Below are 27,279 nucleotides of genomic sequence, written 5' to 3'. Positions count from 1 at the left end.
TCTCACTTTAGCATATGAATCATAGTGAATAATCAAGTTTCTAGCAGGAGGAGAGACTTTAAATTAGATGGCATCAGCATTGAGAGGAGCCAAACAGAATAAATAAGTAGCCATAAAGATCTGATGTTGCCCAGTTCGGGTATTTGCTAGGTTTTTATCCTGTTCATAAATGTTAATATACACACCCTAATAGGTCAAGTTACTGGTGAAATGAGGTAAATAATGCTGGCAGAAAAGAGAAAGATGTAAAAGAGGAGGAGGAGGAAGAGGAGGAGGAAATGAACTTAACTCTGGTAAACTGCACCTGCAGGGATCTCCTCCTGTGTATAATGAGAGTGTTTAATGAGTGCACACTGCTTAACGCCTCTATATGTGTGTTTGTGTGTGTGCGTGCTTATGGCTGAGTGTGATAATTGAATAGAGACAGAATCCTTATTCCAGCCCCAAGCCTCCAGCCAGAGTTAAAAAAAAACAACTCAGGAATACATCCTGTGTGTCCGGTGCACATTTCTGTTGTTGAAGTTGCTCTCTTTCAGCAATAGGTGTATAGAGTGCCCATTGACAAACTGGGAGAAAAAATATTGCAGTTAAGTGGTCCAATAAAGTCAGGAAATATGAATAATTAAAACGTATTACTTAATCTAAATGCAGGTGGAGTACAGCTGTGTGGCACAAAGTTCTTAAACACACAAAACTGTGTGTGTGTGTGTGTGTGTGTGTGTGTGTGTGTGTGTGTGTGTGTGTGTGTGTGTGTGTGTGTGTGTGTGTGTGTGTGTGTGTGTGTGTGTGTGCGTGCAAACATGCAATGGTGTAAACAAAACTCGTAGAGAAACAGACGGTGCAAAACAAGACTACTACAGATGATAAAAAATACAATTAAAAGTGGGAGGATGTAATGAGAGGTTTATTGCATAAACAGGAGCAGGACATGAGCAAAAAAGAGGGATGTAAGAGAGAGACAAACTGTGAGAGAGGAGAGGAGGGGAGGGGAGAGGAGAGGAGAGGAGAGGAGAGGAGAGGAGAGGAGAGGAGAGGAGGGGAGGGGAGGGGAGAGAGGATGGGGGAGGAAGAGAAGCGAAGAGATGAGCGCCTCAATTTATCAAACCCCTATGCTGGGGAGACTAATTAATTTGTTTGTGTGATTGCTTTTCCACACAGTGCACACACATACACACACACACACACACACACACACACACACACACACACACACACACACACACACACACCCCTGTCACCTAACCAAAGTGACAGTCCTTAGCAGATACACACTGACTTGCATGCTATTTCTCTCTTTTTTTCCCTTTATCTTTTGCAGTCTCTCTTTTTTAATATCTGGTTTCCTCCTCACTATCTCACTCTCCACTTCCTTGTCTTTGTTTTGTTTTCCTCTTGTTAATACCCATGTTTCCACGCTAAATTAAGCTTTAAATATATCTCTCCCTGTGTTGCTTGCTCTCTCTCTTGCTCTGCTCCAGAAGTTTGAGGAGTAAACTATATTGAGGTGATTTTCTTTTTTTCTGTGCATGATGCGGAGTAACACAAAAACAGTAACCTTGAACTGTTCTGCTGCATGACATCTTAAGACAGAAAGAGTAAAAATTACACTTTGTGGGATCAGGAAGTGCAACAAAAATAACCTGAATGTATGCGAATGACAAGAAAAGCAAATATAAAAGGTGTTATCAAGACATTAGCATCCCATCCACTGCAATCAAAATTCCCAGAAACCAGAGTGTGAGACAGTTTATTATTTGTGATTCTTTAATTCAATTCAAAAAACATTTATATAGAGATTGGACAGTGAGGGTGGGGAATGACATGCGGGAAAGGTGCCACAGGTCTGAACCTGGACCGCCCGCTTGGAGGACTACAGCCTCCGTACATCGGGTGTGCACACACTAACCACTAGGCTATCAGTGCCACTCTCTGAAAGCTTGTTACTACATTTACATTTACTCTTACTTATAGTTGTGATCTGTTATTGTACTCATTTCAATTTTTAATTCACCTGTTGATATCAGTGATTTTGTCCAAACTTTTCATATTAGAGTTAATCTTTTTCCCTCTGTGTTCACGCAGGGAGGGCAACATTATGGGGATTGTAATTCTACTGTACCATTTACAACCAGCAGGCAGAGTCTTTGTCCTTATAGGTTATATACTATTATTATTATTACAGTATAATGACCAGTTATAATAATGGCAAAGCAATAGCACCATGTTGCTTCTTTTCAGCAGTGAAAGAGCTTTAGCTCTTGCAAATTACTTTCCTGCTGTGGGTTTTTTTAAGTGTTCATTTAGCAAATGTCTCCTTTAAAGATCTCTTGGAGAGAAACAAATTATGTTTTGTACGAGGAAAATGCTACATGAAGACCCTAAGGGTGCTCTAATAAAGAGCGTATGAAAAATTATAGTGGTATAAAAAGATTAATAAGGTGTGTGTAAACTTAAAAGCACTGTATATAAATTCCGCCACCAGGGGGCTCTCAATCAAAAACAATAACACAAGATGACGTTGAGGCTGGAGTGGAATCATGGGAGAGATTCTCTCTGCTACTCCCCCACCTACCCAGGATGAAAACGAACTCCGAGGTGAACGTAGTCAAAACGACCGGGTAAAAGAATTTGACTTGAAGTAGAGAATATGTTTACCAACGATGTTTTAATTTACATGACATTTTTTCTCAGCAGCACATACAGGAAAAGTACAGTAGCTTTCAGTAGCAATTCCCACATCTGATGCAGCGGCCTTTGACGTAAAATCCATTGTTACCACTGCAGCAATACACGTCATATCTGTCATGGGGGCGGCAGTAGCACAGTCTGTAGGGACTTGGGTTGGGTCGCCGGTTCAAGTCCCGGTGTGGACCAAATATGGAAGTTGGTCTGGTAGCTGGAGAGGTGCCAGATCACTGCCGAGATGCCCTTGAGCAAGGCACCAAACCCCCCACCAACCAGCTCAGGAGTCAATTTTTATTAATTTAGATATTTTAGTATAAAAATTCTACATATTGTACCTTTTAAGTGTATCTACTATTTGTAAAAATGTTGCATAGATTAATGAAGATGTTGTCTACTACAAAATGAAATAAATCTGAGCAAGAGAGAAAGAGAGAAACTTCTATGTCAGAGTCAGACAGGTCAAGGTTTCAATAGAGACTAACTAAGTAGGTCACTCTGAAATCAACCAATCAACCAATCCCGCCAAGCACACAGAAGCACAAACAACCATAACACTCGTAAAAACCAGCTCCCCTCCACCTCCACACCCTCTTAATCCTTTGCAGGTGACTGCTGTGTGTGATGGTTAGCGAGGAAGAGCCATAGGGAGGCAGCTTATGAGAAACAGGAAAGGGTGGGAAAGTGTTTAGGGGAGAACTGTGGGTTTATTGTTTGTTTTCTCTAAGGAGGGGTTATTAAAACTCCAGAGGAAGAAAAAAGATGGTGTTTTTTTAAGTTGGTTTTAATGTTTCACTTTTGGAGGAGAACTCCTTTATCTGTACTCCTTTAAAAAGCTTAAATTTAACTTTTTACAATGTTTAGAGGTTATGAACAAAAACAACCTTTGACAAGCCTGGGCGATGTTGCAAACACGTATAAGATTTAGAGCTGGTTCCAGCCAGGAAGTTCACGCTCAGGTATAAAACAAAGTTGAGCATTTCTATTGAGGTCAACTATTTATGTATAAATATCTTTCGAATAATTAGTTTTTAAAGAGTTTAAAGAGCATCCCTCCACTCACAGTGGCTACGTACCCCTGTAGTGCAAACTCTGTTCACTTAAGCCAAGAAGGGCAGGATGAAGGAGAAAGTGGAGGAATGTCATTGTGCAGTGACAAAGTATGTGGTGAAGGTGTTACACTCCTGTTGAGTCACCAGCATTTAGGAATGCAAAATAAATGATTGATATCTGTTATTCTTAGAAATATACATATTTTCATGGGTCATCATAACACATCAGAAAGAGCTAACAGAATATTTAGAATAAATCACCAACTTTCACTAGCTCTGCTGCTCTTTTGTTGTGGTTTATGATGTACTTCTTCCCTCACACACACACACATGTGGTGCTAACGTGTTTAATTTGCAGCTTGAACTGCAAGATGCAGAAGTTTCTCCTCTCTCTTTCTCCCATGTTCTCCCAGCGTTGGAAGGATTTCCTGCAGAGCAGAGTAGAGCAGAGTGGTGCGTCTTCCACTGCTGGGTTGGAACTGCAGGGTCACACTGCAAAGCTAAAACCTACAGCCTGCTTCCACTTCACTTTGCTTCTTTTTATGCTGACCTTCAGGTTTAGCCAGAGAGAGGATAGGTCACAGCTCACAGAGGGCTGAGAACCAGTCAATGTGAAACGACTCATTCTATTTACGATGCCAAAACCACAGTGCCAAGACTGCCGTTTATCTTGTATCATACAAACATACGCCCACACAACTCACTATCTTTGGTCTGGTCGGACAAGCAAAAAGGCGTCTGGAACACTTGGCTCGCAGCCACAAACAAACTGAGCATTAAGACACACAATCAACATCACACACCTCTGGTCGCAGATGCCCTGGTGAACCGGAGAGGCAATAATTGAAAGTTGGCTCGCTTCAGAAAGCATGACACAAAACCAAGAGAGGAACCAAGAGCATTTTTTTGCCCTGTTTTTATATGGGAAGTTTAAAGGTACTAGGGATGGGTCAGAGGGGGTGTCTGGCCTGGCCCAGTTGGCCAAGCTCAGGGGTGGAGTGAAAGCAGAGGGGCAGGGAGAGGGTTAAGTCCTGGCTGCCATGGCTAATGCCTCAATCTTCTTGCTCCCCTCGCTACAACAACATGGGATCAACAAAGACAGGATCAACAAAGCTCCAGCCAAAATCCTCCGACGCACTGACACAGAAAATTCCCAGTCCTCCCGGGCCGCACAGGGAACAGCAAACACACACTAACAGGCGCACACACACGCACGCACACACACACACACACACACACACACACACACACACACACACACAAACACACACACACACACACACACACACACACACACACACACACACACACACACACACACAGGCATATCTCCGACTGCTTAGGGAACAACAAACAAAGGCGGTAAATACAGCTGCAGACGGCTGGGCTGATAACAGCCAATCCCTATCCCCAACTTGTTCCGTGGCTCAGTGGCTACTGACTGCCCTCTGCAGCTCGCTGCCTTGGCCATGCCTTCTACACAGCACAAACACCTGCTGCTTAATGCTTCAGCTCATTCAATTACAGCTGCCCTCGTCAAACTGCAGAGTCTCTCTTCTCTTGCTTCTGCAAAAACTTTTCTCCAGTTTGGGATTTTTTATTTATTTATTCTGGTGTTTCATATTTACTTGAAAATAAAAAATACAAAGTGTGAACTAATGTGTCAGTTTTCATAATCATTTTCTTTTTCTGAGAGAAAAACTTCATGCAAATGTGAACAGAAGCATGAAGAATCCTCCTCAGAATCAAGTGTGTATTTTTTTGCCAAGTCGGTGGAGAATTTGTCATGGTGTATTTTGGTTCTTAACAGTAAATGTACTCACAGTAGATTCACATTTAATGTACAAGGGTGCAGCAAAAGGCCACTCAGGCCTGTGTTTTATTGAAGTAGACAGGACCAGCCATCGCCCTGCACAAACACTCCAATGTCTGGTTGGAAGTCAGGGAGATAGACTCCTTTGCAAAGGAAGAGATAGAGAGAATGTGAGGAGAGGGAGGAGGTGGGAAGTATCAGCAGAGGGGTGTTTGATGTAATCCAGGAAGTTAGTTCAGTAACTCCATCCCTCCGTCTTAGTGAAGGACAGCAGAAGGAGGGATGAAGGAGGCCCTTGTCTGGAGAGCCAGGGGTTTTCCACATCTGTCCTCCGCATTGTAGCCAGCCTCTCTAAACAGCCCAGGAGTCTGTTATGGCTGGGGGAGGCACACACACACACAAACACACACACACACACACACACACACACACACACACACACACACACACACACACAGACTCACACACAGCAGCTCTGACTGAGTGAGCCTTGTGGAACGCTTCAACACTGATTGCAGTTAAGCGTTAAATCATCCATACTAAAGTTACCAGTGAGAGAAAACACATCAGGGCAAGATTCATAGCAGGGCGATGTCTGTATTTTATGCCTGTTGGTGTGTGTGCGTATGTGTGTGTGCACATGTCTGTGTCTGCGTGTGTGTGTGAGTGTATTTATGAAACGCCAGTCACGCAACACTGCCCTGCCTGCTGAAGGGATCCTTGTCTTTCTTTTTTTTCCCCTTGCCTTTTTTCTTTCTCTGGAATGCTCTCATTGCTTTTTCTTTCTTCAGGATATATGACAGGTAGCCCCCCCCCCACCAAACCCATGCTCCACACCGTACCACACAACACCCCCACTTGCCACGGCTTGAAGGAAACAGAGATGAGCACATGCACTATACTTGAAGGGCTCTATAGTTTAATAGTTAAGTCTAAAGCATGAGCTTCAGGGGAATGGGGTCTCTTTTATACTTGCTCATTTGTGCCCCTTGTGGTTACACCAGAGAATGTACAGTGTAATGAGTCAGGCAAAATAACCCTCCAAATAATCATAACTTAAAGTGTCAAAAAAGACAGCAACAGTTTCCTGCCAAGGAAAGTACTCACACAGTGAACAGCTTTAATCGATCAGTTTGTTTGATGCAGAGCCAAACCAAACCAAAAGTTATCTCATGACACTAAAAGTAAAAAGAAGATCCAGACTGCACTCTTTGCTGTATCTAAACAGCAACCTCAAAATGAAGCCAATGCAGAAGTGCAAATAAACTGCAGTTTCTTTAGTGTCCATTTGAGGTGAGCTCCAAAAGCCCAAATAAAATTCCATTAGTCCATTAGTTAAAATGCACAAAAATAAATATGTTAACAACAAAGAGCTTGATCTCTTGACTATAGTAAGGAACATAGTTATGCATAATTAGACAAGTTATAGTAGCATGACTGATTTGACTGACAGTCAGGTGCATTGTAGCAAGCATCCAGGAGTCATTTAGCTGACCTCAGCTCTACCTCTTTGCCTACTTCTCCATTAGCCACAAGTACTGGAGTCGGTATTTCCATATGGGGATGGCAATCTTTGAATCCTTCATAATGCCTCTTCAGAAACCAAAGATGTCACAAAGACACTTAGGCTACATTCATGTTTTATACAGTCTCTGGTTATATTATTTGGAGAAACCAAACATTGATAAAAAAATAATACTTTTAAGAGGAAGTAACTTTAAACTGAACTACACTCAGAAGTGAAAAGCCATCTGCCACGATCAGTTTATTTAGAAAAAAAACGCCAGCTTCTGCAATCTTAAAGGCTTTATATGCGATTTTTTGATCCAGCATATGTCGCTCTTGAGCACCAGCATGAAACCAAAACAACTTGCGGTGCATTGTTTTGTTAGCATGCTAATGCTAGCGATCTTTATTATGCTGGTATCTTCACACTGCATGTAAATTTACCTGAAATGAGCGTGATCTAGAAACACAGTTAATCAGTGAGTACAGTATGTTATTCTTCTTTTCTCTAGTCCCTCAATTAAACAACTTTTATACGTGAGGGGAGGAGTCAGCCGGCCGTCCGGGCGATGTAAACAAAGTGAAGATAGGACTCTGAAAACTCTGAAAACATCACAGACAGTGGGACTCGGGTGTTACACCCATTGTAGACAGTCATGACTCACAGAGTTATTTTCAGAGGATATACTTGATTTATATTATATTTAAGTGTGAAAAATCACATATTAAGCCTTTAAAACAAAAGTTACACATTAGACAAAAGCCTTTTATAAGGTTGACATAACAAAAGGCAACTGTAAGGTCAAGCACTGTGCACAATGCAGGGCCTTTATGTTATTTTCTTGAATATCCTCTGTGTCAGTTTTCTAAGCAAAGCAGTCATTCCACATTATTTCTTTCATTCTCTCCATTTCCACCACTTTCCTGCTCATCTCAGCAGGATGACATGTCATTGTAGTGGGCGTTTGACAGTCAAACACATTTCAGTGTAATTGCCACCTCATAACGTCATAATTACCAGAGACGCTACAGCACTCACTTTTGAGAGGCTTGACAATAATGGGAAAGCTGTAATGATAGGTGCGTATCATGGAACAAGCACACACACACACACACACACACACACACACACACACACACACACACACACACACACACACACACACACACACACACACACACACACACACACACACACACACACACACACACACACACACACACAAAAACACACACAAAAACACACAAAACTGCAATGCTCCCACATGTCTACTACCCTGACCTGGCCCTGTTTTTATTTTTATTTTTTTGTCGTTCCTCTTCATGTAGATATCTCCCATTTAATTCAATTAAAACTTTTAAACAACCTAATTGGAAACAACTGCCTGGAAAAATTAAATTACATAAACAAAACTATTCTGACAGATTACGTCTAATATTAGGCATCTGGGCCTTATTAGGCTCCAGTAATAACAGCACCAGCACTCGGGGCAGACAGGGGAGCAAGCCATTTTCTGCTGTATTAGCTTTGACTGGCCACGCAACCAGTAGGTGGGTTGTGTGTGTGTGTGTGTGTGTGTGTGTGTGTGTGTGTGTGTGTGTGTGTGTGTGTGTGTGTCTATAGGAGCTGCTCGCCCGGCAACAGAGCAGTGTTTATTTATCCTCTATTAGAGCAGGAGCAGACATTAAACCCAAACAGGCCCAGAGTAGTGCTCACCCCCCTCAATTCTCTCCCTCTGGCCCGATTAAGAACATATGGTAAAAGGGGCATGCTAAAGGTGAAAAAGAGGGGATGGGAACACATGTGAAGAAGTGTCAGCAACTATGTGTATGCCTTCCCTGAGGCCCTAAAGTAGAGCTTTATAAATGTCTTAAAAGATCTTTCTTCTCTCTTACAGCTGTCACACAGCACATTGCCTGTACATCAACAGTTTTTTCTGCTAGTCTAGGATATTGGGTGCTCCTGCATGCTGACTTTTAGTAAAAAAGTGGTGGGCTGAGAGCTTTACAGTGCAGGTAGCGACTTGTATGTTGAACCAGTGTGGCTGTAGACGAGGTCCTGGGGCGGCCCGCAATTTTTAAGAGCTTCTATTGCAGCTGTTGTCAAGGTCAACTCTCTCCCTTAAACTCTCTCTCTCCATGTTTTTTCCTCTCTCAAACTTTCTCTCTGATCTCCGACTGACCCTCAAACTGCCTCTTGCTGTCTTTCTGTCTCCCTCTCTCTCACTCTCTCTCGCTCCCCTGCTGTGGTTTCAGTCCATGTCATCACATCAGAGTCGACAGCTCTAATCACTGTGCAGAGCGGACGGGCTGTAAAACATGGCAGGGACTGACAGCAGGGCTCAACACACACACCTTTCATCTTCCTGCACCAGCACATGGACTCACATATACAGACACATTGGCAAACACACACATGCCTGTTTAAACAGCGGGGCAATTTGCACACATGCCTGCGCACACGTACTCACACACACAAGCGCACAAAATAAAGGAGACCTCAGCAGTCCCCTCTCGGGTGTGTTCTAGTCACGGTTTCCCGCCTGTGTTCTTCCATAACCCCAAACACCATGTTTCTTGAGGAGGAGGAGGAAAAAGTAGGATCTGTCAATCAATGTCTGATCCACCTAATCCTCAGGTAAGACAGGAGGCTTTAGGACGGAAGACTGTCGCAGGGCAGACAGCGAAAAAACACAACCACACACACGAACATCTGACCCTGGACAGCGACTCACATCTTCTTTACGATCTGAATTAATTTCATGTGTCACCGTTGAAGAAATGATGAAGGTGTCACGGTTTTCAATCTATTCAAGCTTTTGTCAGAAATTATATCTGAGGTCCATTGCAGGCAAACTCTAATTCCAATATGCTTAACTACACTATCCAGAGCAATAGAAGGTGCATAAATGTGCGCACATTAAGAAAAACTGGAAGGACGTTAAAAAGAAAGAAAAAAAAATTGCAATTGACTTCTGTCCATTTTAGATCTTTAAAAAAGTAGATTGCAGGTTAACATTAGAGTGCACATGTGTCTGTGTGCCTGTATTCAGGCAAACATACCCACAAATTGAGTAATAAAAAGCAGTGAGTCTTTTGTTAGGGCGTACAATTGGCTTCTTCGAGGGTTAGGTTTAAACAGCTTCAATTTGTCCTGTAAAAAAGAAATTGTGAAGGCAGCATTTAAAAAAAACCTTTCCATTTTTTAGTTTTGAAGATAAGGTTTTAAATGAGAGCAATCAAACATGTTTGGCTATTTATGTGTTTTGCCATTCAAAGGCAAGCAAATTTTGGAGTTATATAGGCATTCAAATTATTTTTTAGCTTGGTGGAGGAAAAAGGACCTGTGCCTCTCAAGGTTGGTCTGATTGTAGTTGAAGTGGGTTGCTGTCCTTGCACTGTCCAGTCCTTGTATTCTCTCTAGTGTTTGTGAAGCTGTATTTTTGTGCAATGGCTTATGTGCATGCATGTGTTTGCATGCATGTACACATTAATATAGGAAATATCATCTTTTATTGACAGCCTCTGTGCTCCTAATGCAAAAGAAGTCTGAATTTCGCATCTGGAATTCATTAAGGACATCTTAGCATTCAGCAAGACAACAAGATCAAGCGCTGAATAAATGCTGAATGCTTGAAAAGTTTGAACAGTTTTACTCAAGTTCAACAAACAAGAAAAATATTCACGAGGCCACAAATAACTAATTAAAAAGACGCTTCTATTATCATGTCACGAGCTCGAATAATCGCTGCAAACCAAGAAGTTCTCTGCGATTATTCAAAAATATTTTTCTGCTAGTATAAAAGAAAACTGTTGATGACGAACGTAACTGGTTAAAACACCTTAAATTGTTTGTCCTTGAGCCTTATTGGAGAACAGAAAAAACATTAATACATTCTCTCTAGGGTGAAGCCATGAGGAAAGATTGAGATCTTTAAACCACCTGAGCACCAGGCAGAATTTCACCTGCCTTTAGTCACTGAAAATACACAGCCACAATAAAGGCAGAGGTGGTTGTGTGTCCAGGGCTGGAAAGGATGTGTTCCTTAGCTGTTAAAATGGGATCGACTGATTGCAAGAGCATGTTTTACTTTCATGGAGTGCATTCATTATCCAAATAAAATCTATTTACCAACAGGAAAAGGTAAGGGTGGGGTTTATACCTGTGGTAAAAACAACAACTTTTAATAAGGTAAAAAGAAAATCTAAGCTGCCTCCGTTGAGTCAGAACCATAACATCTCTGCTGTAATATAATGCACATAGGGGACAGTTTAAGTGATGCGCATATCCTTTTCAATGGCGCCCTAAGGGTTCAATGGGTAAGAGGGAGTGAGAGGGTGGAGCTGTGTGTGTGTGTGTGTGTGTGTGTGTGTGTGTGTGTGTGTGTGTGTGTGTGTGTGTGTGTGTGTGTGTGTGTGTGTGTGTGTATGTGTGAGTGTGTGTCATGAAACAGGATGGCTTCAGAAGATTTATCACTGCTTGATCAGGTTGCGAGTGAGTTACTGCTGTTACCCCCACACCGACCCCCCCATGCCCAGGGGCCAGGGTGGTATATCAGCCTCTATATGACACATGGACACACGCACACACACACACACACAACACACATGCATGTACACACACATAGTGCGGCAGTATATCAGTGTGTCTGTGACAAGGCCCTGTGTGTGTCTCTCCCATCATCTGGCCATTAGACAGTAATGGCTGGGAGAGGAGAGTAGGGTTTCCCTGTGGGCTCAATACAACAGCATTTATTACACACAACAGAAGCACCATCCTGGCCCTGCCACTCACTGGAGAGAGAGAGAGGAGGAGGAGGAGGAGGAGGGGGAAAATCCAGCAGGGATAAAGGGGAGGGAATGTAGAGGATCGGTAATGAGTCAGGAGTTCAGAGGAACTTTGTGCACATCATCATCATATTAATATGTTTCTCCACACCAGGAAACTGAGACCATGCAACATTTGACAACAACAAAAACGCATATAAAGAGAGTTCGGCCATCTTTGATGTTATTTTCCCTATCTGTACCTTCAACAAATGTCAAATCTTTTTTCCATGAAAAGCTCCTAATCAGCATTCTTGAAGGATGTTCCATTCAAGCAGTACCTAGTTTGGTAGAACTTATTGGCAAATGTTAGCTGATATGTAAATATTAGTCACACAAAAAATTTGGTGGATTTTGTTGTGTTGTTAATAACTTCACTGAGTGAAGGGGGGGATCTCCTCCCATACCTGGATCAGGGCCCCGGTGACATCCTGGATAGTCTGTTGCGGTACCATGCAGCGACGGATGCACCGTTACATAATGTCCCATGGCTGCTCAATTGGATTTAGGTCAGGGGAACACGAGTGCCACTCAATGGCATCAGTGCCATCATCACCCAGGAACTCTGCCAATATGAGGCCGGTCATTGTCCTGCACCAGGAGGAACTCAGGGCCCACTGCACCATCGGTCTAACACTAGGTTTAACAATGACTCTGATGTTTTCACCCCAGGACCCAACCGATGTCAGGGTACGCTATGACATTGAAGACTGTAGATTCTCGGCTTCATGGCTTCCTGCCATGGGCCGAGTAGGGCCATTATTTGTTGGGCCTGATCTATGCTCTAGTCTGTGTGACCCTCCAATGATATGCCCAAACCAGACCATCACTGACCCACCTCCAAACCGGTCATTCTGGATGATGTTACAAGCAGCATAACGTTTACCACAGGGTCTCCAGACTCTTTCATGTCTGTCAGATGTCTCATCTGTGAAGTGAACAGGTTCTGGTGTTATCTGTCTTATGCCAATCCAGCAGCACGGTGATGGGCAGTGAGCACAGATCTCGGTGTAGGACCCCAGAGGGAAACGCCAACACCAACACATGGAAAATACTTCTATTATGCTCCTAGGCTCTTTTTCAATAAAGTACTATATAAGACAATTGTATGGATATTAAGCTGTTGTATTATTTTGTGTTGTTCCTTTGTGTTACTAGTGTTTGGATAGGCCTATGCCTTAACCACCTCCAGGGACAGTGGGGGTCCCCATTCTCTGGCGCACTTATTTTGGGGGTCACAAGCTGAAAAGTTTGGGAATGCCAAATTTTTCAGGGCTCAGGCCGTGCAACTCCGGATCCTTTAGACACCAAGGAGCAGATACCGGTGCTCCTGCTGGGCTGATATCCTTTTAAGACTCACCAGCTCTAATTGTGTAACTGCTGGTCTCCAGGTGTCTCCTCCTGCTCTTGAGACTGCACTGGGCAACACAGCAAACCTTCATGCTGTACTGCTTCATGCTACCTGTAGTGACAAGGACACTAGCAGAACACAAAACTAGAGAAGATTCAGCCAGGAAGGATAAGGACAGAGAAATTGCCAGAATCATAACGATGAGCAGTAAAGTAATCGGACTATTTATTATGCCTTTAGAATGTTTTACAAATTTACTTGAATGGATAGTTGTTGTTTTTTACCCATATTAGCATTTTTTGAATGATCTATTGTTCATCTGTCGTGCATTATTTGTTATGGCTTACAAGCTTTGCTCACCCAGTACTATTGATAGCGCTTTGGATGTGATATGTGTGTGTGTGTGTTGTTTTTGCGCTGTGTTTTCATTCATTACTGTAGGACGCACTGATGCTTTTATACAACGGAAACTCCTAACAGATAAATAAAGTTATTTGAAGTTGAATTGGTCTTTGGCCAACACATGCAAACCATTACCAAGACTCTTTTTCGTCGGTTGCGTCTACAAAAAATATCTACATCATCTGTGCATTGAAGGGAAATGTACGCCAAGCTTACCTGAACCTTTCCAAAACAGTTAGGTGGTGTGGGGAAAAAAAAAAGTTGTTCTATGTATGTGAAGCTCTGCCCATCAACTGCAGTAAATGATGATGCATGTGGCAGTGGGATCTACACTGATCAAAAACTTAAAGGAAAACTTCACAGTACAACACCGGGTCAGTTAAACTTCAGGGATATCAATCTTTCCAAAGAGGAATAATATGGGATTGTGAAGCAATTTCACCTGCTTTGGTGCAAATAAAAGTGACAACAGGTGCAACGTAGAGGCAAAAACAAGACAAACCCAAAGAAGTAAAGGGAAATGCAATATGCAACTATGCAGCTGAAAGCCACATTGGCCACTGTACAGAAACATTACAAGGTTCAGCAAGGGAAATTAAGGTGAAGATGGAATGAAACGGATAAAAAAAAATGGGAAAACAAAAGCTTGAAGACCACTATTTAGAATAATGAAACATTGCTTATTTGATGACAGATAAAAGGATTCCTTCTTGTGCTCCTGATACAGTTCAGGTCCTCCTGAGCATGCCTCTTCTGTGACCCCCACAGCAGGATTAAGAGTCGTGAAAAATAAGGGTTTCACATGCGGGACACAGGGAGGTACATCTTGTCGTGTCGCACAAAACATGAGCGAATGGACTGTAATTCCCCAGTTTAAGTCCCTTATTTCCATTTTGTCATGTCTGAGCGCCCGTCATGCTTTTGAACAAACATTGACATAATTAAAATGCAAATGCAGTTTGGTGGTGGAGGAGACAGAAAGAGATTTCTAAGCTGATATGCACACAGATACGGACGCACAGAAGTACAAAAAAACACACACACACACACACACACACACACACACACACACACACACACACACACACACAAACACAGATAAAGCCTTACAGAAAGCACACACAAGCAGAAAGTCTGCCTGTGTCGATATATCGTAGGATGATAAAGGTTTAGAACAAATTCCCTGTTTGAGCAGAAAACTATAGAGGAGGATGTTGTAAGTGGGTTTTGTACTGATGAGGGCACTGTTGTGTATGTCAGTAACATGTGTGTACTTACAAACACACACAGGGCTCCGTGGGTTTCAGGCTCCCCAGCCTCTGGCCTTTATTAAGAGCAGTTGTTTGATGAGAAAAGAAGCTGGCCTTCACTCCGGGGCCCGGCAGAAGCCTGGGGAATGGGTAAGTGGGTTAACCCAGAGGCCCAGACAAAGCCTGAGGAATGGATAAGTGGGTCACCCGCCCTCAACTGAACACTCAAAGGATCCACTCTGACTCCTCTCCCTTTTATTATTAGAGCTGGTCTAATGTGTGAAGGGACCTCAGGAAGGAGCACAGTACTCGTCGCTGCATGAGCTGTTGAACTTGTGTGTGTGTGTATGTGTGTGTGTGTGTGTGACGTAATGTGCATGCATGTATGTGGTATGTACATGTGTATGTTCTCACAGTCAAGGCACAGAAAATGCAGTGGTCCTTGAAGACACGGAGAAAACACAAGTACCAAGTTTAAGGCTGCTCCACAGGAACGTATAGTGTGACTATAGTGTAAACGACACAGGAGAAACTACAGAAGAAGAGGATCTAATGTGAAGGATTCTCACATCTTTGACTTCATGGGGATGGCTAAGAATGTCGTACAGAGAGCCTATTATGATGTCAATCACTCATACACTGAAAATACTGTTGGGGTTGTATCAAGTCAACTTTTGTTATATTCTTTAATAATTATATTTAATTATTAATAATATAAATAACAATATCATTAAACTATGTTTAATCTCGTTTGGGGCACCACCCGGTTATCAGGGAAATATAACCAAAATATCACTCAAATCAGTCTCAAATTAGTTACTTAATTAATAATATTATTAATAATTAATAACTATATTTAATAAATTGAAGGTGTGAAATCCTTACACAAAGCCTTCGCACCCAGCTTATATCACAATGCAAATACACCAGTAATCACAAACAACTGCTCTCTTAAATTATAACAGAATTTATTTAAACAAAGCAACATCAATCCAAAATCAATGAACTTAATCAAACAAATAACTATCATAAACTAATCTAAGCCAACAAACATTATCAAGCAAGGCTTGTGGAAGAGGTGTAGATGTGTGTGTGTGTGTGTGTGTGTGTGTGTGTGTGTGTGTCTGTGAATGAAAGAGAGAGAGGAAGGGGAAAAGGGGGGAGATTGCTTCTTCCCACGTGGTCGCCCTTCCGATGGCGCACACCTAACAAAGACCTGGGTGCATACGTGCGTGTGTGTGTAAAAGAAAAAGAAATTAGGAGAGAAATGCGTGCCTGAAGAGGCCAGATCACAGTCCGAATCCCACGCCACAACTCGGAGTAATTCCCTTCATTCGCAGAAACAAACCAATGGCCGAATTCAAGTTAATACGGTTTACACTGGCCTTTCTGATCAGAAGAATAATACCCGGTTATAACGCTGTTACGCTAAACACATACAGGACGCGACGGTCGAACAAAGAGAAAAATTACAGTTTCTGCATCAACCAAACAATTGTTAAAAACACTCTCTAAAGCTAATTCTGCCCAGACCTAATTAAGCCTCACTTGTGAATCGCTTTGCCCGCGATTGGTGAAGGAAAAAGGAGTCCGGCGATAAAACAGATCTTGTGTCCGTCCAGGTACAGAGGCGTTTGATGGCGGCGAGGGTCCCTTACGGCAAGAGCGGCTTCGTTGTTTCTCCGTCGAGTGGAAAGATGTCCGTTGATGTCCTTTCGTTGCAGGACGGAATAAGACCGTTATCGTTCTGATAATCTGTTATAGATCGACGCTCTCCGGGAAACTGAGATGCGTTCACTGGACAATCCGAGCTCGGAATATAGAACACTGCCAGCCGCGGATTACCTGCGTGCCAAAACTTAAAACAAAGGAAGATGGTTGCAGAAAACAGGAGTTGAGCTTGTGTCTCCGAACACTTGAAGTCAGCGCGTGGAAAGAGAGAGAGCAATGGAAGTCTTGGAGCTTTGTAGCCTGGCCTGCTCTATGGGGGGTCTACCTCAAGTCCCCTCCAATGAGGAGAGCGAGGTTCCGGTCCCCCCTTACTTCACGCGTAGGTGTGAAGTACTGCAGGGGATTCTGGGATTAAGAGTCCTTTTAGGCCTCTTTGTGATCTCAGTGAATAACTCAAATGAGGCTTCTCACAGAGGTGCAGGCCCAAGTCCATTGTTTGACTGTCCTAAGCCTGCGTGGCCCAACAACACACTACAATATTTTTTCTAGCATTGTGTTCTTTAAGTGTGTAATGTATGTAATTTTCCATCATAAACCATACAATGCTGTTTCCTTTATCGTCTTGACCTTGAGCAGGACATTGTACTTTGTATGGACTGTTCTCTCTACTGCAAATCAGATGCAGCTTTCTTTAGTGTTGTTGATAAGCTCTCAACTCACCATCTAAGCTGGAATTTATGTGGGGGGAATCCTGCAGCATGGTGGTTAATGTGCTCGTCATAGTTTGAGTCTGCGAGTCGGCCTGTGTTTCATGTCAACTACAACAATCATTTAAGTGATATATGAACATTTGTAGAGATTAAAACTTTAAACCATAGCTTATATAGCTTATAGCTTATCTATACTGTTTGTTTTCTTATCACACTTTATATGATTTTTCCAATGTTGATCAATGTTATCACACATCACATTTGTAGATTTATCATTTAAATGGGTCGCTCAACATTTTTGGAGAAAACCTTTCCCATACTGTAATTAAACACATTTATAGAGTTCTAAACACACAGGAAAATGTTGCTTCCAGATTAATTTCCAGCGATGGATTAATCATAAACACTGCCTTTACTATCAGTTATTATGCATTATTTTAACAGCAAGGGACACACTCACTTTTGTACAATATATAACACATCCAGGAAATAAAGCTTAACTACAACAGTGCAAACATGTAGGGTTTTTTCCTGCATTTAAAATGACGAGGCGGCTACCTGTGGCATATTTAAACGCTCATGTATCTTTTTATTAAGAACACTGACTGTTTACCGAGGACAGCACTTGGTAAAAGTATGATTTTCAACTGCAATTACGGCATAACACAGATGTGGTGAGGGCACTACATCGTAATCGGTCCAGTTCATCAGAAATGATGCTGTCAAAACTGTGAAATTGAAAAGAGAAGAAATGAAAAGTTGAGTGTTTGGTCGGGATATTAGGGACATGTCTCTATATAAAAAAAGCTGCTTTGGACCTGCAGAGGGATCATTATATGAGACAGCAGGGACTGTCTGTATTTGCAGTGGATTTCATAAACGTCACCATTTCAAGAAGATAAAATGTCTGCATCCTTATTTAGGTAAAAATTCAAATTCTCTCTATTTTTCTGTGTGACATGGTCTAGGTAACAGTTTAAGTTAATATTACTTTAATATTTAGCACCCACTCGTCTTGGTGGTCACATCTTTGTATCATGTGATAAATAAATATAATATATAAAATATAAAGCTCTGACATTACCAAGTATTGTAGAGGAATTAATATGAGATAATCATCTTATAAAACAATGTATGTGTTAACGCCACAAAGACCTGTCACTGAGGCTGATACAAATACAGCTTGACATTTGAAAAACTGTTTTCAGACGTGTGATGTTTTGGTAAAGGGCTTATCTATAGTGAGAGAGTGTTTTCAATTGACTTAACATTGAAAGTGAATCCTTTGATAGTGAAATGTGGATAATTAATTTGTAAGGTGAGAGTACAGTTTCAGTGAAGTGAACCTCTTCCTGTGTCTTTAATGGGCATCATCAGACTGCCTTTGTTGTTCATGTAGGAAGTACCAGTTATTTATCATGTAAATTAAATAAGTTTCTCATAATAGACAATATCATGACAGATTTAAGTATAAAAAATGCACAAGATTATTTAAGAAAAATAAAGTGTTTGCACCTTAAGGATCCCCCCAGCACCCTAATTTGTTTGTCCTTTGTTTTTTAGCAACACATTAGCTTAGAACAGTGCACATGTATAACATTTAGAAAACAGCCTTTAATGTGAGAATGTCCTTTCATTAATTTTCAAAATATTCAAATTCCTAAAATAACCTTAATTTGAAATGTGTCGGATTAACCTTGTGTGGATGGTACACGTGCGTACAGTAAAACAGGTAACGTCTCAGCCCCATTGTCAGCCCGGAAAAAAACCCTGAACATGGTGAGTTACAGAGAAACTCACACTCACACTCACACTCACACACACACACACACACACACACACACACACACACAGAAAAGCACATACTTCAGCAGGGAGATCAGCAGGAGGATCAAGTGTAAAGTCTCTTGTGTCATGGAAAGGCCTTTGATGAAGAAAAACACAAACAGAGAAACCAACACACACACACACACACACACACACACACACACACACAACCAAGTCCACTAATTTCCCCTCTAACAGTAATTATGTTCTCACCACAATCTGAAAAGATTTACTTTAATTCTTCTGGTAGGATCTAGTTTTGTGTCATTTGTTAGGCTTGCGAGATTATGAATGACTTTTATTCCGCCTCATTTTGAGTGACATTCAACCTGCAAACACACATGCAGACACTTGCACTGATGTAGACATAGTTCCCACATAAACAAACAGAGTGGGTCTTTGTATTCCACTGCACATCACCACAACACAGATCAACAGTCCCTGAGGTAACGGCCAAAATAAAGATCTCATTACTTTACTCTCTCTCTCTCTCTCTCTCTCTCTCTCTCTCCCTCCACAGCTTGTCAGCTGCCAGACCCTGACGTCTCCTTTCATGTTGGCCAGGCCTCTGAGAGGAGCTGAGAGATGCTGAGAGGCGCAGAGAGCCTCCCAGGGCTTTGAGCAGCGTTTGATTCCTGCTAGATAATAGCTGGTTCACTGTCAGCCACGGGATGATCAGTTAAATCCTTAATCACTGCCTGTCCACTTGCATGACAGTTATTTTAGGGCTCCTTTTCTGGACCTTCTCTTCTCCCTTTCCAGCTCTCTGCCTCTCTCCCTCCCTCTGTGAAAAGTAATCCCACAACAGAGGCAACTAAAAACAGCATGAATGGCTTTAAGGATGGAGGGATAGGGGGACAGAGGGCAGGTTGATTTCTGCAGGGAGTAAATGCAGTAGGTGGTTGTGTGGATGAGAAAGGATGTTCATCGCTAAAATACAGTTCTACTTTATTTTCATATTGTCTGTCTGTAACTCAATCGTTCCAAGTGAATCATTCTCAGCGTCTTTTTTCTACAACGTTAAAGGAGCAATATGTAACCCGTATGTAGCGTTCAAAATTGGTATTGCAGTCAAAATTCAAAACATTGGAGAGAGCTGTCACCCCGCCCCCTCCTCCCTAGAGTCTCTATGCACGCATGTTGCCATGTGTCGTGGAAACTAGAGGTGGGAAAAAAAATTGTTTTATGTAAAAATCGAGATTCTTCTCTTCTAAGATTTAAAATTGATTCAGAATTTCCAAAAATCTTTTTTTTTTTTTTTTTTTTTTGGCTAGTCAGTCACTCCCTGCTAAGTGCTAAGGCTAGCTCTTTAACTCAGTAGAATGCCAAAAAGAGCAACAAGAAATTCAGCCAGTCTCACAGATGACTGGAGCAGAACCTGAAGTATTTACTAATTCAAAAATAGACTTTGAATCATGAATCCAGAATCGTATTGGATTGGAAATAGATTCTGAATCGAATTGTGACCCCCAAGAATCGAAATTGAATCGAATCATGAGACACCCAAAGATTCCCAGCCCTAGCGGAAACTGAAGCTTCATCGTTTAACCATCTCTGCATCGCTCTTGAAACCTTTCTGTATTCTAAACTCTCTCCATTTTTTCTTAATTTTATTATCCTAGATTTACCACGCGTCTGGTCATTTTTTTTAGAAAAATGTCAATTTAGGTCGGATAGAATCAGTTCTATCAGAATCAGTTCACTTGTCCGCTTCCATCGATGTACCACCTGATGGTTCGCCATTTGCCTGGCAATGCGAGGGGCGTCCAAGAATGGTTGGGTGCCTTAAAACTGTCTAACTTCTCTGGTCAAAACAAAAAGAAAACATTTTGCACCGGAATCCAAACTTAGAAGGACATACTAGCTGCACTTGTCAGAGAAGCCAGTACTTTAACATAACATGTTACGTTAATGTCTGGCATCAGAGGGGGAAAAGAAGATAAGAGCAAAGACCATACTGACTTGGAAGACTTGTCTTTGACCTGTCAATTTGGAGACAAAAAGAAGGAGGACCACTCTCCTGTACCTGCTTGTTCTTAAAGGACATTCAAAGCCAGGTGGAGAGACAGTGAAGGTGTTGTCTGCCAGCCTGTCCTGTAACGGTGTCATTGGTTGAGTGGTGCTGCTATGGAAATGAGCGCTCCATGTTCACGTCCAATCTAGGGGGCTGATCAAGGCTGCTACACAGCCAGGTGCTGCCACCGCTGACAGCCTCACCTCCAACCCCCATCTGCCTCCGTTTGGAAGATAGAGGGCATTTCACTTTGACAAAGACAGAAGTTTGGGGGGGTGGGGTGGGGTAGGGGTAGCTGGGGATACTTAAAGTGCACATTGACTACAGATAAATCACAGAAACTTTTGGACAGCCTGGACATTGACGTTGTTGAGTAGGTGATAAGTTATGAGACCTTTGAAGTTCTGATCAACTGACAGGCTTTTGGCTTTACAGTTATAGTGAATATGAAGTCAGTTCAGAGGTGTGAGATAAAAGCACAAGTCAAGATTGAGGTGCACTTTTTTTTTTTTACTGCCCACAACTGGAAGAGAATTTGTGACAAAGAACTGGGTTTTAAATTTAAAAGATAAGCACCCAAGTTCAACAAAGTTATTTTGGCAAGAACTAAAAGTTGGACATTGAATGATTAATTATTAGATGAAAATCTTTATTACTTTTAAGAGACATTTGGAGTAGGTTGACCTTAACATCTGAGAGCTTTTTCCTAAATAATACAAATGAAATCGCTTTTGGTTTGACCCTAAAATAAGTTGGTATACAAGGTTGTTTACATAACACACCATAAGAATGCTTGTGATTATGGCTCTGCTGGACAGCTATGTGAAATAGTTGCCTCTTTCTGAGCTCTTTCAGATTATTCAATGATAAAGTGCCTCAGATTGGACATTAAATGTGAAGCATGAGAAGAGCCGACTTGTGTGCTGTCTTTATCTCACATGGGGATAGAATGATGAGATTTCGGCAATGCGGTAATAGTCAGACCGTAAACATTGCCTAATTTCCACAAGTCTGGACCTTTGACCTCTTCATTCATGCTGGCAGCACTTTGCTCTAAAGCACAGCGAGCCATTCAGCCAATAGAATCATAGCGCAGCTGGAGGTCGGAAGGGCGCAGACGCACCGTGTATGGAATTCCATGGAGCCCAAGAGGTAATAGGTCACCCTCAACCTCCGTCAAAACAGAGAAAAAGCATCAGGAGACTCTTACAGCTGTAACACAACAACGACAGTGTGACAGAGGAGAAGATTAACAAAAGGGAAAATGATTTTAAAGGATGTCGATGTGGGGGGCACCATTAGCCTAGTGGTCAGTGCGCACACACTATGTACAGGGGCTATTGTCCTCCAAGCGGGCGGCCTTGGTGCGAATCTGACCTGTGGCTCCTTTCCCCCAATTAATTCCCCACTATCTTTCTCTCCTATTTGTGACTCTATCCACTGTCATAATTGTTAATGTTCTAATTAAAGGCATGTTGATGATTCTGTAGAACTACGCAGAGCATTGATAAAAAAAAAAGGCAAATGTTCTCATAGTGTCATATAGTGGACTCTGTTGCATTGTTGGCCACTTCCCTGTTGTTGCTTTTATGTTATGGTTTTGTCTCAGGAGACCCCCGTTCCCCCTCCCATCCTTCAGGGATAGTCGCCCACTGTGAGGTGCATTTGTGAACAACAAGATGAGGATGATTTTAACGGGGCAGTCGTCCAGAAATTCTCTAGAAATTGTCAGGAGTGCATCTTAAAAACAGCTTATATGTCTGAGTGCTGTACACGTTTTGAAGGTGTTTAAGTGTGTGTGCGTGTGTGTGTGTGTGTGTGTGTGTGTGTGTGTGAGGTGTTAATGTGTGTCTCTAAGTCTGAGGAGTCCCAAAGGTGCCCTCGCTGCCTAAGCCACTTCTGCAGATCAGTTGAAAGATCATCAAGAGACTTTTTCTCAATCTGTGTGTGTGTCTGTGTGTGTGTGTGTGTGTGTGTGTGTGTGTGTGTGTGTGTGTGTGTTGTCTCTGTGGGAGCATGCTAGCTGCTTCTGCTGCTTAACACTCACTTTCATCACGCACACGTTCAGAAGTGACAGTCCCTGTCTCTACAAAGGGATTTAGAATATCACCAAGAGACCTGCCATCTCTTTTTCTGTCTCACACATACACACACACACACACGCACACAAACACACACGCAGAAATAACCACAAAAAGCTGGCTACAAAGGAATCATGATGTCACCCAGAGACTAACTTAGTTCCACATAATTTCCCATTATTCCTCCTAATGAATCTTAAAACAAGATAGCTTCTGTTAAATTACTCTCCTCCTCTATCTTCTCCTCTCTCCTCACCTCTTCTCATCCTTATTTCCTGTCATCCCCGCCAAATCTCCTCTACACCCCACTCCCTATTGACACGTATCCCCAGAACATACAAGCGAACACCGGGCCCACAAAGGCCTAAGCGCCTAAGCTAACAACCGATACACAAAAACACAACAACAAAGCAGTTGTTGTCAGGTTGTTAAGACCCTGCCACTGTTTCCAAGGGTCGGGAAGACAGCAACAGACAGAAAAAGAGGGAGAACAGGATGAGATGGGCTTTGGAGAATAAAAGACGGCTAATCCCTGCATTTGGATATGAGAAACGCAGGCCCGCTGGAGAACGCATCAAAGCAAGCGCTAAATTAGCCTGCATACTGAGAGTGAGAGGAGGAGAGGAGAGACAGAGCGAGAGAGAGTCCGCTGATTTGAAACAGTGTGAGAGGAGCGGGAGAGGTAGTCTCCGAGGGCCCAGATTAGCAACACACACTCATTATTCTCCGGCATTGCTGTAGCACACAAACACACCCACAGCCAGGCACACAGATTAGAAACATACACTCATTATTCTGTCTCAGTGGGACACTAAACCCTAAAATCCAGCTAGCTTGCTGGGAGCACTTGCACAGAGGCCAGCTAACACTGTTGCAGGGCCCAACGCTGCCTTTGTAGCAGTGCATTGTTAGCCATTACTGGGTGCTAGCGTTTCATGGGGGGGCGAGGGGGAGGTTACGTGCACAGGAGTGTGTATTTTTGTGCCTGTTTGGGTGTGAATGTGTGTGAGTGTCTGGTTGAGGAGGATAGGATGAGGATAGCAGGCAATTAGGAGTATAGGAGTGTGCTGGTTCATTCAGAGCCACAAGTGGAACCATCCACATTAAATAAGGAAGTAAGTCAGAGAGAGAGTGTAGGTTAGGATGACTCTTTGTGTGAGAGTGTGTGTGTGCGAGAGAGAGATAGACAGAGATAGACAGAGAAAGACAGAGTGAGTGATTCGACGTAAAAGACTTATTCAGACTGTATTTTCAAGGCACGATATATTTACAGCCCTGTGCCTTCAATCTGAATGTTGCTAATAGTAATGGGAAGACAAAGTGATCCTCCCCCTGTGCCATCTTTGTAGGTAGTCGCAGAGGCAAGACGTGATCAGCTGAGCAAGTGGGGGAGCGCTGTGTGTTTGTGTGTGTTTGTGTGTACATGTGTGCGACACCAACATTTTGCCAGCGAGGAATCAATATGAATGTACACGGATGTAATGATGGCTAAACTGAGTTATAACAATATTGAGGAAGCACAATGTGAAAATGGCAAAAGAAGGATATGCAAACACAGAGGCAGCGATAGAGCTAAAAGAAAAGTGTGTAAGAGGCTAAAACAAACTCAAGAAAACACAGATAAAATTGGTATTTTGCAATACTTGGACAAAAAAGTTTTGTTTGTGTTGCTAAATTAAGAACATGAAACAAACTTTACAGGACAATTCCTGGATAGTAAATACATAAGAATTTGTTAGAATGAGCGTGTCATTTAATGAACTGATGCTAAGGACATGAAAGTGAAGAGGCTCTTGCAGAGGTGCTGCATAACTTCTTTATTCTCCTCGAGTTATGTGCATCATAGCTACATGAAGGTGAAGATGTGAATAGTACATAACTGTGTGCATGAAGTGATTTCCATCATTTCTGACTTGTGGAGAAAGATTGTTGCTGTAGACCACAATTTGATGCAGCATGTTTCTATTTAAACATACTAGCCTCAGGACTTATTAGCATGAAGTTGGGATTGACTGTCAATCATGTTTTCAGTCATGATTACTTTTTATGTCATCTCCACTCCAAGCGAAGCAGGTTACTTTTTTAAAATACATGCAGTGTTTCCTGCAGCACTTTTTAGTAAAGGCGGACACCTTGACAACACGCACCCTCCACCTTAACTACAGTTGCAGAAAAAAACTAATTGATAAGATCAATTCTCTATGTGAGCTCCAACATCAGCTCCAGATGCTAGTGGCAGCTCTGTTCAGATCAGACCCCGCGGTTTTTGCCGCATGTCTCCAGAAGGGCTCCGGCTGAGTACAGCAACCGCCCGGACTAGCCGCCCGTCTATCCAATCAGGTGCATTCATTGAGACTATTTCACCAGTTGCAGCTACAGCAAGAAAGGAGGGAAAACAAAATAAAATAATGTGCCAACAGCCATAAAACGGGTATACGCCCATCAAGCAGCGAGTTGAGTGCTCCGGCGCGATCCCTAGCGTCCTCACCTGAAGCAGTGGAGCTGTAGCGTAAGAGGCCTTTTAGTGCAGGAGCTTTGGAGCTCAAACTCATATTTGTCCGAATTCTGTTTGTAAAACACTTGAACAACTTTGAAAATGTTTCCTCTGTCATTGAAAGGCCTCTGGCATATTTTGGATATTTGTAAAAAAATAATAATAATAATTACCTGACTGTGTCGCCTAACTTCAAAACGTGTCAAAGCATTTGCTGCGTCGATACTTTTCTCACTGTTGCAGTATTGAGCATCACAAGAGGTATTTTCTTACTAGTGTTAAATAATAGAAAGTACTTTTTTTCCCCTACAATCATGTCTTGTGATGCATGTGTGCAATGAGCATGAGCACTTGTAAATATATTTCCTTTATATCGGCCTCCTGAATAAAACATGAAGTTTGTAAAACGTTACTTCCTGGTGACTTTTTGTCTAGCTTTAAAAAAGATAAGATAGTTGACAAACTCAAGCTTGGTAAGCTTTGGTAAATTTGCCCCAATTTCAATTTTTCTGGACAATGCTAAGAGTGATATCTGATAGGTTAGAGGATGAAGCTTTCATTATGCTCACGCTTAAGTTATACAGTTAAACTAATTTATCTGAAAAGCCAAGTAGAAATAAATTGGTTGCATTGATACATTTTTATATGGCTTTCTGGATTTATACCTTGATAACTTGATATGCCAAGAAAGACAGGATAGCTCTGACAACTTATTACTGCAAAATACTGCCAATGCATTTAATAAATAGCTTTTATATTCAATAAAATAAAAGTTGATTTAAGAATAGCATGTATTATTCTCCATCTGAACCTAATCTTAAAAAATGTAAATTAAGTTTTCATTGTTTATCATTTAAATTGAATCCCCTGCTTTATCTCTTTCCTCCTCTCAATCTCCTTTATCTTCTTCCCCTTCTCCTCAGAGAACAGAGAGAGGTCCATGCTAAAAGCTGCAATGTTACCTAGCAGGTTGTTCAGCCGTACTCTCTTAGTCAGACATGTGTAATGCAGACACACACATGCACACGCACACCCACACACACACACACACACACACACACACACACACACACACACACACACACACACACACACACACACACACACACACACACACACACACACACAGTAGCAATTATGGCAATCAGCAAGCCGACCCAATTAGTGTTTCCTGCTTGTTAAGCCCTAGGGGTTGGCTGCCCGACCACCTCACTTTGCATAACTTAATCTGCAATGACAGGGTGTGACACCCAGACTTCTGACCCTACCAGCAGCTTGTATTTTGTGTGTGTGTACGTGTGCATTCAGCTGTGTGAGACCCTACTAGTTGTCCAACCTTTGTGCGGTTACAATTTACATTCATCAAATTGCCCCCAGGCAGAGCCAGCCTGAACCAGGTCTGGGAGTTTTGGATCCAGGGGAGGAGCACTGTATCTGGGTTTGATTCTAAAGCTGCCTCCCTTTTCCTGTGGGCTTCTCCTCTGTCTGAGCTGGTTAAAGTCTGATGGACAACTCTGTTAATATGAGATCAAAACACAGTCTTTAGTGATGTTCATACACACACAGGCGTACTGCACTTACACTCATCTGCTGTGTGTA

Source organism: Labrus mixtus, chromosome 7 (assembly GCF_963584025.1).
Source record: "Labrus mixtus chromosome 7, fLabMix1.1, whole genome shotgun sequence".
NCBI lineage: Eukaryota > Metazoa > Chordata > Actinopteri > Labriformes > Labridae > Labrus > Labrus mixtus.
This window is presented reverse-complemented; position numbering follows the sequence as displayed.